The sequence below is a fragment of the Fragaria vesca genome, linkage group LG5, assembly GCF_000184155.1.
Source record: "Fragaria vesca subsp. vesca linkage group LG5, FraVesHawaii_1.0, whole genome shotgun sequence".
In the NCBI taxonomy this organism is placed as follows: Eukaryota; Viridiplantae; Streptophyta; class Magnoliopsida; order Rosales; family Rosaceae; genus Fragaria; species Fragaria vesca.
The window spans coordinates 22,481,855-22,496,719 of record NC_020495.1 but is presented as its reverse complement, the minus strand read 5'-3'; the positions used below and the strand labels follow the sequence as shown (position 1 = coordinate 22,496,719).

Here is a 14,865-nt window from a genome sequence, read left to right as displayed (position 1 = left end):
GAGAGAGAGAGAGAACCTCAACAAATGAGCTGCCTCCAGGGTTTCTCATATCACACGCCCAGAAATACATGTGGCTGCTTGGAAGACTCTCATCACTTGCTTTAAGATTTCCGAGGGATGCCTTAATACTAAAAGAGGATGGATATACCTTAACACAAAAAGTTTAAGAACAGTGAGACAGAAAAATTTAATAAAAAAGTCACACTCCCTATTTTTTTTAGTGACTTAAATTTGTCCATTCATAGGAATTTCAACCAAAAAAAAGGAAAGGAGGACTGTGGATTGCATATTTGGGAGTGTGAATTTCTTTCTCCAAACAAGAATATATACCAAGTAATGAGGAACAAATAAACATGAGCACACCTTAATATCCGTTAGCAAATTATCTTGTGACAAAACAGCAAGCTTAGTTTCATCCTCATTCATTAATAAAATCTGAGCACGGGCCATATTCAATGTTATATTAAAAACGACTCTGGTCTTCCCCTTTCCCAGCAATCCTTTAACAGAAGGCTCGTTGATTGCCATTGATTGAGAACCATCAACCTCATCATCTCTGCTATCACGATTCGTAACAGCTGTTGAAGAGCTGTCGCTGAAAGATTCACAGCTTTCATCCTTGATGGTAATTGAATTTACAAATTCCAGTATCGCAAGAATTGTTGGTCGACGACAGAAAAATGATAGGGTAGCCAGGGTGACTGTGACCTATATCAACCGCACAAAAGAACAAATTAATATAAAATATATATAAAATAAATAAATAAAAAATAAAAAAAACAAGAACCAAACAAAACAAAACCTACTCAAGCAACAATGTGCTGAACCAATGCTAAATATCCCACCAAAAGCTAATTACTTACCTGCATATCTGTATTATGATACAGAGGAGAGTTCTGGTCATATATAACGACTTGAGCTTTCACAAAGCTATCCATCGAATCATCCCGTGCAATGTCCTTTGTTGTTTGAACTCCATCACTAGGGAGTAGACCAGAAATACGAGTAAAACTAGGGGGTTTCAATAATATATTCTCAGAGTCGACCAAATTATCCGTTGCCTCGTAGAATTTATCATCGCCTTCCGAAGGGATTGAACCAGAGCCATCAAAACTCTGATTTACTGGGGCATCAGAAGTTGTAAGTGTTGCAGCACTATGGATGAATGATCTTGCCAGATAACGCGGCTGGGAAAAGATATGCCCAGAAACCAAGTCTTCAATCTCCAAAGATTTTAAAACAGTTCCAATAAAGATGTCACTTGATCTAACTGATAGCTCCACCTGTGTACAAAATAGATGCTCTAGATATGGAAATACTAAGAATGAACACTAGACAAACAGTTTCAGTGAATATATCACCTGACCACCTATGGCTCGAAATTCAAATAAGCGCCTTTCTTCAGTTAGGAGCACCTTCATGATATTTTGGTCACGCTATAGACATGCAGCTCTGTTAGATCTGACTTTTGCCAGAAAACTTTCTATTAAAATTCCAGATTTACGCTTACCTGATAACTATAACTGAAGCAGACCTTTAGTTCATCAAGAACACCAGTAATAAATATCTTCTCCATCTTCGGTAAATCACCCATATCATGATTTCCATTGAGCTCCATTACTGAATCCTCAGATTCTGATGAAGTATCAGATAGACCAGTTACAGGAGCAAAACCCTGCAAAATAATAATAATAATAATAATAATGATAAGATATCTGTACATTTCTACTGCCATATCATCCCACTTTTGATGGTGCTACAGTGTCATGAACGTGATTTAAGAATGACACCCCAAGTTCTTTAAATTAAATTCCAACCCAACCATCTGTAGTTCTTTTAATTTGTTTCAACCCATGACCCAGCTTCTTTTGAATTTTCAGGCTCTCAAATAGTTTCAGGGTTGGTATCCAAGACAATCTAAACCTTATTAATCGTCCTCAAACTTCTTACTGATAACCAGGCGATTGTGTACCAAACCGCTAAACCATCTGTAGTTCTTTTCACTTGTTCAACTCATGACCCAGGTTCTTTTGAATTTTCAGGCTCTTAAATAGTTTCAGAATTTTGGTATCCATGACACCCTAAACCTTACTAAACGTCCCCAAACTTGTCCCAGATAATTAGGCGATTGGGTACCAAACCGCTGAAAATATCTGAAGTCCCAAAAGTTCTCTCCAAGAGGTTAGGTTGTGGGTTACTACTGGGACATCATCACTAAACATCTTGCCTAACAATGAGTCAGAAAGTTGGTTAAAATTGAAGCAGATATGAAAATTTACACTGATATTTTCGAAATTGCAACAGGATGACACTGAAACCAGGTAAATCACAGGGAGCAACAAGCATAGTATAAAGCTATGTTGCTCTTTTTGCTAAATGAAATGTTGTTAGCTTCAAAATAAATGAAAGATCACTCGAGAAATAAAGAAGGATTACCGATGCATGATAGACAGCTCCCCGCAGCCGGCTATGCCAAGTTTTCTTTGAATCATCAGAATCAAATCGCAAGATTAGTGCATTTGCATCCTCCACAACCTATATAAATGAGATATCTAACTAGGGTGATTATAAATTAAAATATTAAATAACAAACAGTATTAAGGGATTATATGAATAAACTCTCTTTTTTTTTCTAAAATGGAGCTACAATAAACCTTGTTATTTGCTCGTGTAGAATCACAGATGGCCAAAACAAGATCGGCATTGCCAACACACTCTGGGGGAACCTGATATATGTGTTTCCCTTGCAAGCTGAAATAAGCATATCACTTGGAAGTTGATTACAGTTGATAAAATTCTGCAGATTTAATTACATAGTACTTGATGATTGTAATTTCAAATGAACTAATAAAGTTATAAAAAAGTTGATTAATATAGCAAGTTCAAAGAAAGCTTATAAAAGTGAATCCATGTAACTTACTAAAAACCAATCAGACAAACTAATAGACTTATTGAAAGAGTGTGACTATAGTGAATTGAAATGAACCAAGCCAAATGATATATAGTATCATACAAGTGGCCTATATGACAGCTCAAGACAAGAGGAACAGAAAGAAAAAGAGAGGATGAATTTTTTAACTTCACAGAAAATCTAAGTGGCCGTCTCTTTGTTCCTTATTCCTACTCTTATATAGTATAATAATACATTAAAATATCAAAATTGCATTTTGTTGCATCAAGTCTTCTTAAATGAAACAGAGCTGAGCTCAAAAATTGAACGGAAAAATACTAATAACAACACACGCAAAATGTGGAAGTTGTGTAAAGTCAAAGAGAAACTTTTGTAATATTAACACCACTTTCAAAAAAAAAATGCTGAAGCATCTCTGAAATGACAGCAGCCTATTTCTTGAACTATAATTGTGTAATATTTATTGTCAGTTGGCCAACCTAAATTCAGTAAAAAAACACAAAACCATTCCACTTGACAGTGCATGCGCATCTTATTTACTGATCATAACTGAAAAACATATATTACGTAAATGCAGTCCCTCTACAACTCAATTTAGAAAAGTTGGAAACGGAACCTGATACATTGCTTGTACGATTTAGAGCTAGGGCTCTCCAGTACATAAAGGAAAGGACCAACTAGGCATAGGTAGCGTCGCTGCCACACTGCTTCCCTATTTCCCAGACCCTATCATGACATTAGAATTAAAGACCAGGGTAGATGATTAAAGAAAGCAAAATGTGACGTGCTCTTTTGTGTGTGTGTGTGTTTGTAGAGAGAGAAAGAGAGAGAGTGGAGGAGGACCAACCTTGAAAACAAGTAGAGACGACCACCCCTCAAAGTCAGCTTGATTCCAAGGGCCAAAGAGATCTGACTTCTCACTATCCTCCTCCTCAAAGATCTTAACTACTTGCATCAATCGATGATACCGAGCTGGGGAGAAGTGAAACCCCAATGATGGGACCCGTACAGCTAGTCGTGTTGCAGGATAGGATGGAGTCTCTAATCTAATCTGAATACAATACAAATTAAAATCTCAATCCTTAAACATGGGAGAGGAACACTACAATAGTGAAGACGAAAAGAATATATATTATTCATGTTTAAGCTAAGAGGTGATTGTAGTTACCTGTTGAAATGTTAGAATTACCCCACACTTGTCAATAAAAGGCAACAAACTGACACCATTTGAGTTGGAAGAACCAGCAGAATTTTTTGAAGGAGAATGGCCCCAAAAGTAGTCGCCATCAACCAAAAAAGCAGAAACATCACTTAGAACCAAATTAAACTGCAGATACATATCTAGCTCCTCCAATGATCCATGATCAGGGTCATCCTGCAACGATTTCACATGCTCCATTAATTTGAACAAGAACTAGCTACAGCATTAAATCTTTAAGAATTAACTTTGTTCTCAACCTTGGTGCGAATAACCAAATTTCCCAAGTCCAGCATCAGTTTTGTAGGATGCACATTATCAGGACAAAAGTCAGTAGGAATGGTAATCTTAGGAGCCGCAATATCCAAGTCCAACAAAAACCTAACATGAAAGTGATAAAAATCATTGAATGGAACAGATATAAGGAACCTAAGCATTTTTTAAATAAGAAAGCACACTTCTGTTAAAGAACAAAACAATAACACCAAAGGAACAACCTACCAAATCAGACCTATAATTTGTCCAAAAGAAAAACTCTGAGTACACTCCAAAATCAAGTCAACTGGATTATCAAAAGGGAATCCTAAACTATTTCAATAAAAGACTTAAATAGACCATAAAATGTGTTGCTTCTTTCTGAAAATCATAAAGAGGATAAAAAGATTCTAAAGAAGTAGATCGACTTCTCTATGTTCTCATACCAGACCCACAGTTCAATTCCAATCAAGCAAGCCAAAAATAATTGCCTCTTTTGTAGGCTCCCATAGCCAAAAAAAATTACATGAGCAAGGTAGGAGAAGCAATTGTGAAGCCAAACCCACACCAGTCCAAAACCACCTACACCAAATTACAATGCATTTACACAAAACAACCCATTGCAAAAAGAAAAAGAGGAAAAATGTAAAAAGTACTTCCCATCCCATCAATCATCAAGCAAGTATAGCATTTTCACTTTCTTAGCACTTATTTCAGAGCACATCAAAAGTTTCTCAAAATAAAATGCTACTATGAATTTTAAAACACTAAGTGCAGACTTATTCACTATAAAATCGAGCCACTCAAAGCATCATAAATGAAACTTCCTGTCTTCCTTGTCAAACAGTCAAAGAGTTACATTAGCCTGTTATGATCAATGAGTTCCTCACAGTGATTTGATTGTGATATTTAAATTGAAGTGGCTCAAAGTACATCAGAAAAACCAGAAGAAGAAAAAAATTATAAACCTGGAATGGTCCTTTAATGCCCGGTTCACTTGTTGCTGAGCTGTACGCTTGACTCCATCGATGGTCATCTGATACATAATTACCAAGATATTTTTTACACCATTGAGTGAAATCTTGATAACCAAGGCAGTTATATATCTAATGACACAAACAAGCAGTACTTAAATTGGAGTTTGGAAAGTGATGCTGTCTATGGTTGCCAAATTATTCCATCTTTTGGGAATATCGGGAAACAGGAAATATGCAAAGGGCTTTAGGATATTCAGCTTCCTGACAGCGCACTCTGCATTTTTCTCAATTCTGTAACTCACTGGAACCACCAAGGGGAGGTGTACTTAGCTTTGTGCTTTAGAGAATTATACGCATCATGATATTCACTATACCCATATGGGCATGAATGAAATAACCAAAAGTCCGTATTCGACAAAAAAAAATAGACCAGTGGAGACATCAATATCTTTAAAGATTGCAGTAAAAACATAACTTAGTTAAAACATACTCCCTTATTAACAAAAAAAAAATTGCTCCCTTATACAACATTAAAATATTTAAAAGGAGATAAATTGTTGTGAGAGATATATTAACAAAAAAAAAAAAAATACAACTTAAAAATTGTTAGAGATGTGATTCAGCTATGTCCAATGAGTATAGTTAATTTTTATAGCTAAACTATCATATTATGTCCTTAATGAATAACAAACAGCATTGGAGTACTTTAGCCAACATAAACCATAATATGCAACAACACATGCAAATGAGTGAAACATTCTATCATAGTTAACATGCTGAATACCAGCAAACTGGACACCACTTTAAGGAACTACATATATTAAATAAAAGCATAAGGTGAAAAGAACCTGCACTGCAGCTGCAGTATCCATAGCTATCTTCTGGCTAACTGTATTACTCCGAAAGAACTTAATGATTTGATCAATTGCATCCTTTAGATACTGTCATACAGATGTAATCAGAATGAGACCAACAGAGAGAGAGAGAGAGAGTCGTCTGTTAAGATAAAAGTTCTAAAAAAAATGATCAAATAATAGAAACATACAGTGACATAACAGGGAGAAGCCTTGGCAACAAAGCTCCAGTCCACCTTGGTGTCAAAGGCTTGAAACAGAAGACGCCAACTAAAGAATCATAAGCGCTTGCACTCTGCGTGTGTGTGTGTGTATATATATATATATATATATTTGTTCTTGTCAGATCAAGAAATTAGGAAGATGATTGCAGTTCTACTTTGGAGATATCAGACCACCAAATTTTAAAAGAAAAACACAGAACAGGACAACCCTACCTTGGCAAGGAGACCGTTTGGCGTTGATAACTTATATGATCCTAAGTTTAGGTCAAAAATTTTTGTTTCTGGATAGAGCTTTATTGAGCAATCGATGCCTTCACACGATAATTCAGCAAGACACTTCTGAGACTCATCAGTAAGTTTGGTGGCATTACGTTTCATAGAAATGCTCAAGGAAGTCTGGAGAGCATCCCTCTTTTCATCAACTGTGACCAACAGTCTATCATCACTTTCCTTATACCCAATGATTTCATTTAACTGCTTCCATTCTTCATCAGTGAAACGAAATGGCTCATTCTCATCTTTCAAAGACTGACTGCGCCTGGACAAGTAGATAGAGTTAGCCAAGCAGGCAATCTCAAGCATAATTTATAACACTAGTGTTGAGAAACCTAGTTTTAAATTTTACATAATAACTATTTACCATCCAAACCACGAAGATTTCTTTGCTTTTTGTTTTCTCAAGTCTTGTTCTGACTCTAATGACTGCTCTACAAACTTGTGAGCCAACATCCTGCAAATATAATACGATATTACTAGAAGGCATTTGAGGAACTAGACTATTAGCCCATAGAGGAAATAGAGAATATTGGTTAGATTATCACAATATAATATAATAAACAATAACGGAAGTATTTGATAGTGAGTGTATTAAATAATGGAAAAACAAAGACAAAGAAGGATACAATCTTTCTAACTGCACAATTACTCCAAGACAGAATTTGAGGAACTAAACCATTAATCCATATAGGGAGGAAATATAGGGACTATTGCTTAGGTATATCATTTCTTAGGGGGTTCCTTTGACTTGAAACATTACCAGAAAAATAAATATAAAAATATATATATATAAAAATTCTAAACTTGAAGAACAAAATAGTGGATCAGAAATACAAATGAAAATAAAGCCACGCCACCAGGGCAAGCTGAAAATATTTGAAAAAGGAAATCCTCTTCAAATCTGCAGTTACAAGAAGACCAGAAAGCTGACCGACTATGTGATCCTACAGTTTTTCTACTCTTAACAATTCTCAATAATTTCCTGTTATACTCTGTCCAAGTGACCCAGAAAACAGCTAAAACAAAGGGAGTTTTACTTTTCACCCTATTTCCGAAGCCAGTGCACAAGAACTGAAAGTTGGAATGACTCTAAACATCAACTTCCTTAAACGGCCGCCAATACAATTATGGATGGAATTTTAACTTCTTTTTCTGTATTCCGAATGTGTTCAGTGTGAAAGCCACTTTTCATTATTTTATATAGATGCTGCATTAGGTACATTCCAGGATACTTAAATTTATGATGTATACATTAGGTATTCAAATACTTCATCCGCTAAAAGCATTCTTGTTTTATTTTTGGAATACAGATGAAGATTAGCTATACAAAAAGCAAGATTATGATATCAAAATATTCCTATAATACATTAAGCACATCGACAAACAAATGGAAAGCAAAAAAAAAAACAGAGAAAGTAAGATCATCAATTATAGTCAACAACAAAGAATGGAAAGCATAAGTAGTAACTGATAACTGGTAGCTCACTAGCTCCTTATGCTGTAGTTTGGGACTGGAATCCCATAGTAGTAGTAGTAGTAGTTTGGGACTGGAATCCCGTAGTAGTAGTAGTAGTAGTAGTTTTACACACAAAAAACAAAAACAAAATAAAGGACAGTACCTCCACTGGAGTATAAGTTCAATATCAAGTTCACGATCTAGTTCTTCAATATCTTTGTTATCCTCAACAACTGCCCGATTAGGGTCAGATCTAAGTAGTGAGGCATATAGAGAGATATATCTTTTACGTAATCTTGCATACTTCAGAACTTGCTCCCACGACAATTTCCCACTGTCACAAAGATGAGGCTTTAAGCAAAAAGAAAACAAGAATGCTAAACTATATTTGTTGAAATGTAAAATGGATAAAAAGGATATCCAAACTCAATTAGTAGAACATATCACTTGAATCTCATGTCTTGGTCGAAATTTGGAGATATTAAACTCAGAGGAGAGTAAAAAAACAAATGAGACAGTGAAGACCTTTTGATTCTACTGTCTTAAACTTGGGACTGACATAACAGAACATATCAAAGGAAAGGAAAATTAGAGAAACAACATATCCAAATACCTTGCCTTCTTCATTTGGTCAGAAACAACTTTATAAGCATACTTCCACCAAGACCTGGGATCTGATTTTACAGAGACATGTGGACGATAATGAGCATACTTCAACCGCTGATTGAAGGCAGCAAAGTTATCAGCTAACTTCAGTACATCCCTGTATCCGTCCTGCAAAAAAGAAAGAGAAAAAAAAAAAGAAGACCATAAAAGAACCAGTTATCCATGAGAAGAATTAAAGTTAGCCGCCCAGAGCACTGGATAAAACTGATGAAGACAGAACAAAAAGTGAACCTTTGGCAAACAGATAGTCACATCATCCAGATTAACTGCTGCTTTATGTAAAGGCTGACCAATATCAGCAAATTCATTTTGCCGTAGCTTTGAATACTTAGCATTTCCAGAAACAGGTTCCAATACATAAGTATGCTTCCTGGTCAACTTATTAGCTGGTTTACCTTCTTTAGTACCAAATCTGAAAACCTGCAGTAAAATTAACCGATATGTTAAATATAAGATATGAAAAAAATACCTGTGTCGCTGTGTAAATATAATTGAATATATGTGTGCACGTGTTCCATGGATCAACAAGTATAGAGAGCTGATTGGGCATACCTGAACCCACTCTGATGGAAGCAAGTCCTCCCATTGTTTGTCAACATGCCATGGAGCAATATCAGAATCCAGATAAAGTGCAAGCCGATCAAGTTCGACAGACTGAAAACCGGATGGGAAATATCATGAATTTCTACATAGTAGGGTAGGGGCCAATATATTAAGTCTAAGATATTCATAAAGACAGCAACGCTTATTTGTTTACATTTTGATAAAATCAACAAAACCAAAAGCAAAATCAACTCCCAATAATGCATGCAAACAATCAGCACTTTTATGGACCGCATGATAAAAGCCTCTCTTTTCTAGATACAGCAAACTAAGTAATCAAAAGTACCACATAATACAGGGATTCAGCATAAAATTAACTTAAACTATTCTTTTTCTTTTTCTTTTTGTTACAGGGGGACCTAAAAGGCCCAGCAAAAAAAAAGAAAAAACAGCTAAGAAACTATTCTTGGTTTCTACTCTTGAAATTATATTGTATTCTTTTACTTCTTTTCTTTTTCTTAAATTATTCAAATCAATGAAAATAATCCAATTACTATTTAGCAACTTTATTTTTATAAGCATAAGTAACCTTCAGAATACGGTCTAGTGCACCCCCAGTAACAAACGTCTCTTTTCCAGTATCATCAACTGTCATGGCTGAAAGTCTCTCCAACGTTACGCCCGCTGCAAACGGATGACCAAAATTGCTACAACATTGAAGACATAAGGCATCCATGCAAGATATATATATTATAAGAAGAATAAGGAGGAAAATTTTAGTCTAGTTTTACCTCTCAAGATCCTCGTATCGGATGTGAATATTTGAAATCGAAAGTTTCAAGTTTCCAATTATTGTGCTGATCAGGGATCCCAACCATGATTTATTCTTCAAGGAAGAAGTTAAATAATTAAAACCATCATTGATAAAGAACATAGGAGTTCCAACAGAACAAATCTCCAAACATAGAAATACGTCAACAGTTAGCATATTCTGAAATTGTATCAAAGATAAACCTACTGACTTCTGATTAACTACCATTGTTAATATATTATAATAAGAGGAGTTTGATGTAGCTTGAGTCGTACAATTGCATCTGCTATTCATCATGTATGCTTAAGACTCAGCTTAAAGTTCCCCCAAGATGAGTTAAACCAGAAGAAGTACCTCCATAAACATTTTCAAAGTGATAAAGAGAAACCAGAATTACCCCAAGTGAAGAGACTTAGAAGCACTAGACATATATAAAACCTAAGAAAGCTCTTCATTTCAAAAGAAAATTAAATAATACATTAAAACATTTTTCTAAAGAAAATAAAATAATAATTTAAGACATGAATTTCAGAGATTCACAATACATACTACATACATATGTATACACAAACATATAGCGGTACACTAATATTGCCAGTTTCCACTTAAATATCTCACCACGTCTGACTTCATTTGTTGTGCCTTCTCCAACAACTTCTGTTCCATTTCCTATTAAGAAGGGAAAGAGTCAGACTCTCACAGAATATGCATTGGCAAACACACACAGATTTTAATTACCATGTCTCACCTGCACTCGGTTTTTCTTAGTTTCCTGTACAGCATCCTCACTACTTCCCTCAACTTGCGTTTCAGGCTCAGCTAATAGAAATATGCGATCCAAAGAAACTAACACCGGATCCTGGCCTAGCCTGCTCCATGGAACCTTAGTTCAAAGAATCAAAAATACTTCATTCGATAAATGGAGTAAACAGCATAAACAAAGCGGATCCAGTAAATCAGTATGAGAAAATGATTAGTAATAAGATATTTCAAAGAATAAGAATTACAACTATGATATAAAATCCAATGAATATTCAAAGAGAGTAATAAAGAGATTTACACAATAAATACGCCTCACTTAACAACAAAATGAATTCAGCAGTATAATTTACTACATGTCCCTGTTAGAGATTCCTGTGGTTGATGCAGAGCTAGTTTTTGTTTTCAGAAATAATAAATTTATAAAAAAATTCAAAATTCAAAAAAAAAGCAAATCATACTTCCCTTCAACAACAAAAAGTGGGTCAAAAATTGAACTTGACTCACCCTTCCACGTCAAATGAAACTCTAAAGATGAGACCTTATTTCAAGAAACTCACACCTTAAACATGAAATTCCTCTCTATATAGTGCATCATGCATTGCGTTGATTTAAGTTTATAAGGTATTTCATGAAACCAGACAAACAGCAGCATTATTCTTTTGTTCCAATTACCGAAAGTGATGCATACATCAATTTATTCTTATACATGAGCAACAAAAAGCTTACGAGACACTCAACAAAGAGACAATGACATGTGATACTTGCATATCAATTCAGAAGCTCATTGTCTTTTCATTAAAAAAAAAATGTTTCAAAGACAACTAGAATATTGCTTGAAGAATGATGATATTGGATTCAAATTTCTTGTTTCTGTTTCATTATGAATATGACTTGAATTTGTCGACATATCGTCCATAACTAAGTGGAACAACATTCAACAAAAGAATAACTCAACATAATGAGAGAAAAAATAATGTGCCTCACCTTAAGTTTCACGGATCCAAGAAATCCTGCCTTGACCTTCACAGGCAATTTTAACGCATTCAGTGCCTCGGGCTTCAACTGCATATTTGTTAGCTCCACATCACCTGATTCACATTTCAGACAAGTAAATAATAATAACTATCCACCCTCAGAGTGTTAGGCAATGTGTGACTGTATTTCTCCAACCTAGGGTGACTAACCACATGCAAAGCCACTGACAACTCAAACAAAAAGTAAAACTAACCTATTGACCCTAAAACCCAGTCAATGGCCCTCAAAATATTTCTAATATTAGCTGGTTTCCTAAAGGAACTTTGGAGTATTACATACTGAGACCCACAAAATTGTAGCTCAAGTGAATTCTCAGTTTCAATTTCAAAGAAAAAATTGTAAATTGTCAGCTTAAGTCCTCCTTTTTTGTTTGTGTGAGCCGGTGTAATGCTGACAAATTGCTCCCAGGAAATTGAATGCCTTTGAGCCTAGCATTTTTAACCCCTGAGCTAAACTCCTAAACTCTAAACAGTTTCTACATCCTAGAGCTATCCACCTATTAATGAAAATGGGCTAAAATCATGCTAAACACAAGCGCTAGTATCCAACAGTTTAATGTATGTTTCAAGCTCGAGACAAGTTGACAAGTTACTCAAAGCTCGAAATCAAAGTACTGACAAGTGGGAGTAGTGATAATGCTGAAGATGATAGTTAAAAGCTACTCAAAGCTCAAAATAGCTTATGTATGATAAAGCTCGATTAATGTACCCCATAAATCAACAATAATAAAACAATGGAGTAGAGATTTCAACTAAAATTGTTCATCTCTCTACATTACTAAGTCCCATTCAATTCAATTCCTTCTTTTCCATTCTTGTTCTAGTAGCAGAGTCCATTTCGGTTATTCTCGATTAAGTTTACACTGCCATTGGTCCTGAATTAACCTAAAACCCTAACAAAACCTCACTTCCGCATCACTCGAAAACCAAATCCTCACTCCAATTCACAATCAAACCACGCAATCAATCAAAAACCTTCAATAAACCACTAGCTAAATCAAACAAAGAAGAAGAAGAAGAAAGCATTCGAACCTTGCCAGACACTGATCTTGAGGGCCTCTTTGTTGAGCCCCTTCACGTAGTTCCCCAGGTACCTCTGCAAGAGGTTCGCCACCTGATCCTCCAACATCTTCGCCGGCCGGAATTCGCTATCTCATCACCGGCCGGAAAAACCAAACCGCAACTCGGACAAATGCAGAATCGCCGTTCCTGGAAATCAGAATTTTCTTTTTGCTTTCGGAATAGAAACTCAAGAAGGCGTTTCTTCTTTCTTCTATTCACGCTTTCCTGTAAGGACTGGAAGGTGGCCGCGCCTGGAGAGCTCTATTATTCTGTGTCTCTGTCGTGGGGTTCTTCACAGCTGGAGGAATCAGGAGTCGACGCGTGTGATGAGGAAATGAAAGGCGTAGGACTATCGGGTGGGAGTTGGACTGTAGGGGTGGGAGGTCAGTACGAGATTGGAACCTTTTGGTTTTGATGGGTTAAAGGGTGTCGGAGTGACGTCGTTTTGGTGTATATGAGACAATGCGTGTTTTGGAGGGTGATGAGTCACGCACATTTCGTTATCGCCATGTGGGGCAGTTTGCGCGTGACCATGTGTCCAAGTGTTGAGGTGTTTATACGCCACGTCACACCGTCACTGATCATAATTGCTGGAGCCCAGGTAGACACTGTGAGAACTGAACCGGCGAACCGGGGGAAAAACCGGTCGATGCAATTGAATCTTGTGCTAGCGGCAAAGAATCGTTCTCTGTCTCTTTCTTTCTTTCTTTCTTTTTCGAAAAACAAAATAAAATTTCTATTGTTACTACAAACTACGAGCTCTTCTCATCTGAGAATATCACAGGAGTCGATCAGCAATGGAGTAACTTGTGGATGAAGTTTGCTTCATGCATGAACACAATATGGTGCTGAGAATATATGCACTACTGGTCTTGGACAATATGCATTAGAAATCATATTCATCTCATATATTGTGTATAGGGCATAATGTAAACCCAACACGCATTGCTTGATAGAACTTGGAGAGGGTGGACTGGAGGTTCTCAACACCAATTAATAGACCAAAAATCTCAGCATCGATCAAGAATCTTCCCAGTACCCATTGTAGTGGCAAAATCCTTAATGCAAGATCCATCAGGGTCGATCCCTTGAATCACATGAGATTTATACCATTTATTCCTTGTTACTTAACCTTTTAGTTGTGTTTTGGGAATACATTGATACTTGATAGGGTTTTATGCTGGAATTTGGTAATGAATTTTTAGTTCCACGTTAATAATGAATATGTGTCATACTGTAGTTGCATTTCATGTCATGCGTGTTTGGTCATTTGGTTCCAGATTAATTTGCATATTGAATTGGCAAGGCTTCGACTTCGAACGAGACGTAGCTAGCACGTTTAGGTACTCGAAGAATATAAACACCCACATGAAAGTACGAGTAAATTAAGGATTTGCAGCATTAATTCTTTCCTTGATTTATTTTAGAAGGCGAAGTCCTGAAAAACTTTTAGGTACTCGAAGAAATGTATATGTGAAGACTCATCGTTGTACAGATTACCTTCTATGCGTCTAGTTAGTTGTATTCGACTTTAGAGCCTCAAGAAACATAGAAGTTCCACATTATGCACGTCCATCTTTGTCTATAGATTAATAGATAGGAAAAATTCTTACTAGCCCTAAATTTAGACATTTTTTTCCCACTAACAAAAAGAGATTCTAAAATTTCCATTAGCTCAATAGACTCTTAGAGACTATTCCCACTAACAAAATTTTTGACTTTTTATGTTTTTCTCCTGAACAAATTAACTCTGCCTCTTATATCTCTATCTCTTTCTCCACTTTGTTTCAGATATTCTTTCTCTCTCCAGTACCACAAATCTTCTCTCTCTCTCTC

General features: G+C 35.9%; 1 pseudogene across 1 annotated transcript in view; it reads right to left on the bottom strand.

Moving 5' to 3' along the window:
* Positions 1 to 13,261, bottom strand: part of LOC101301394 — a 32,415-nt pseudogene extending 19,154 nt beyond the window's left edge. The window contains exons 1-26 of the transcript XR_184737.1: positions 13,000 to 13,261; positions 11,918 to 12,021; positions 10,920 to 11,054; positions 10,790 to 10,840; positions 10,152 to 10,246; positions 9,950 to 10,067; positions 9,370 to 9,471; positions 9,049 to 9,237; positions 8,765 to 8,925; positions 8,315 to 8,485; positions 7,060 to 7,149; positions 6,633 to 6,957; positions 6,387 to 6,490; positions 6,190 to 6,282; positions 5,333 to 5,400; positions 4,370 to 4,490; positions 4,080 to 4,286; positions 3,759 to 3,962; positions 3,528 to 3,637; positions 2,655 to 2,751; positions 2,437 to 2,526; positions 1,511 to 1,675; positions 1,362 to 1,436; positions 864 to 1,283; positions 364 to 708; positions 17 to 148 (exon numbers count right to left, since the gene is read on the bottom strand). The product of XR_184737.1 is annotated as an uncharacterized LOC101301394 (transcript). The remainder of the gene's footprint in view (positions 1 to 16; positions 149 to 363; positions 709 to 863; positions 1,284 to 1,361; positions 1,437 to 1,510; positions 1,676 to 2,436; positions 2,527 to 2,654; positions 2,752 to 3,527; positions 3,638 to 3,758; positions 3,963 to 4,079; positions 4,287 to 4,369; positions 4,491 to 5,332; positions 5,401 to 6,189; positions 6,283 to 6,386; positions 6,491 to 6,632; positions 6,958 to 7,059; positions 7,150 to 8,314; positions 8,486 to 8,764; positions 8,926 to 9,048; positions 9,238 to 9,369; positions 9,472 to 9,949; positions 10,068 to 10,151; positions 10,247 to 10,789; positions 10,841 to 10,919; positions 11,055 to 11,917; positions 12,022 to 12,999) is intronic.
* Between the last annotated feature and the right edge of the window lie 1,604 nt (positions 13,262 to 14,865).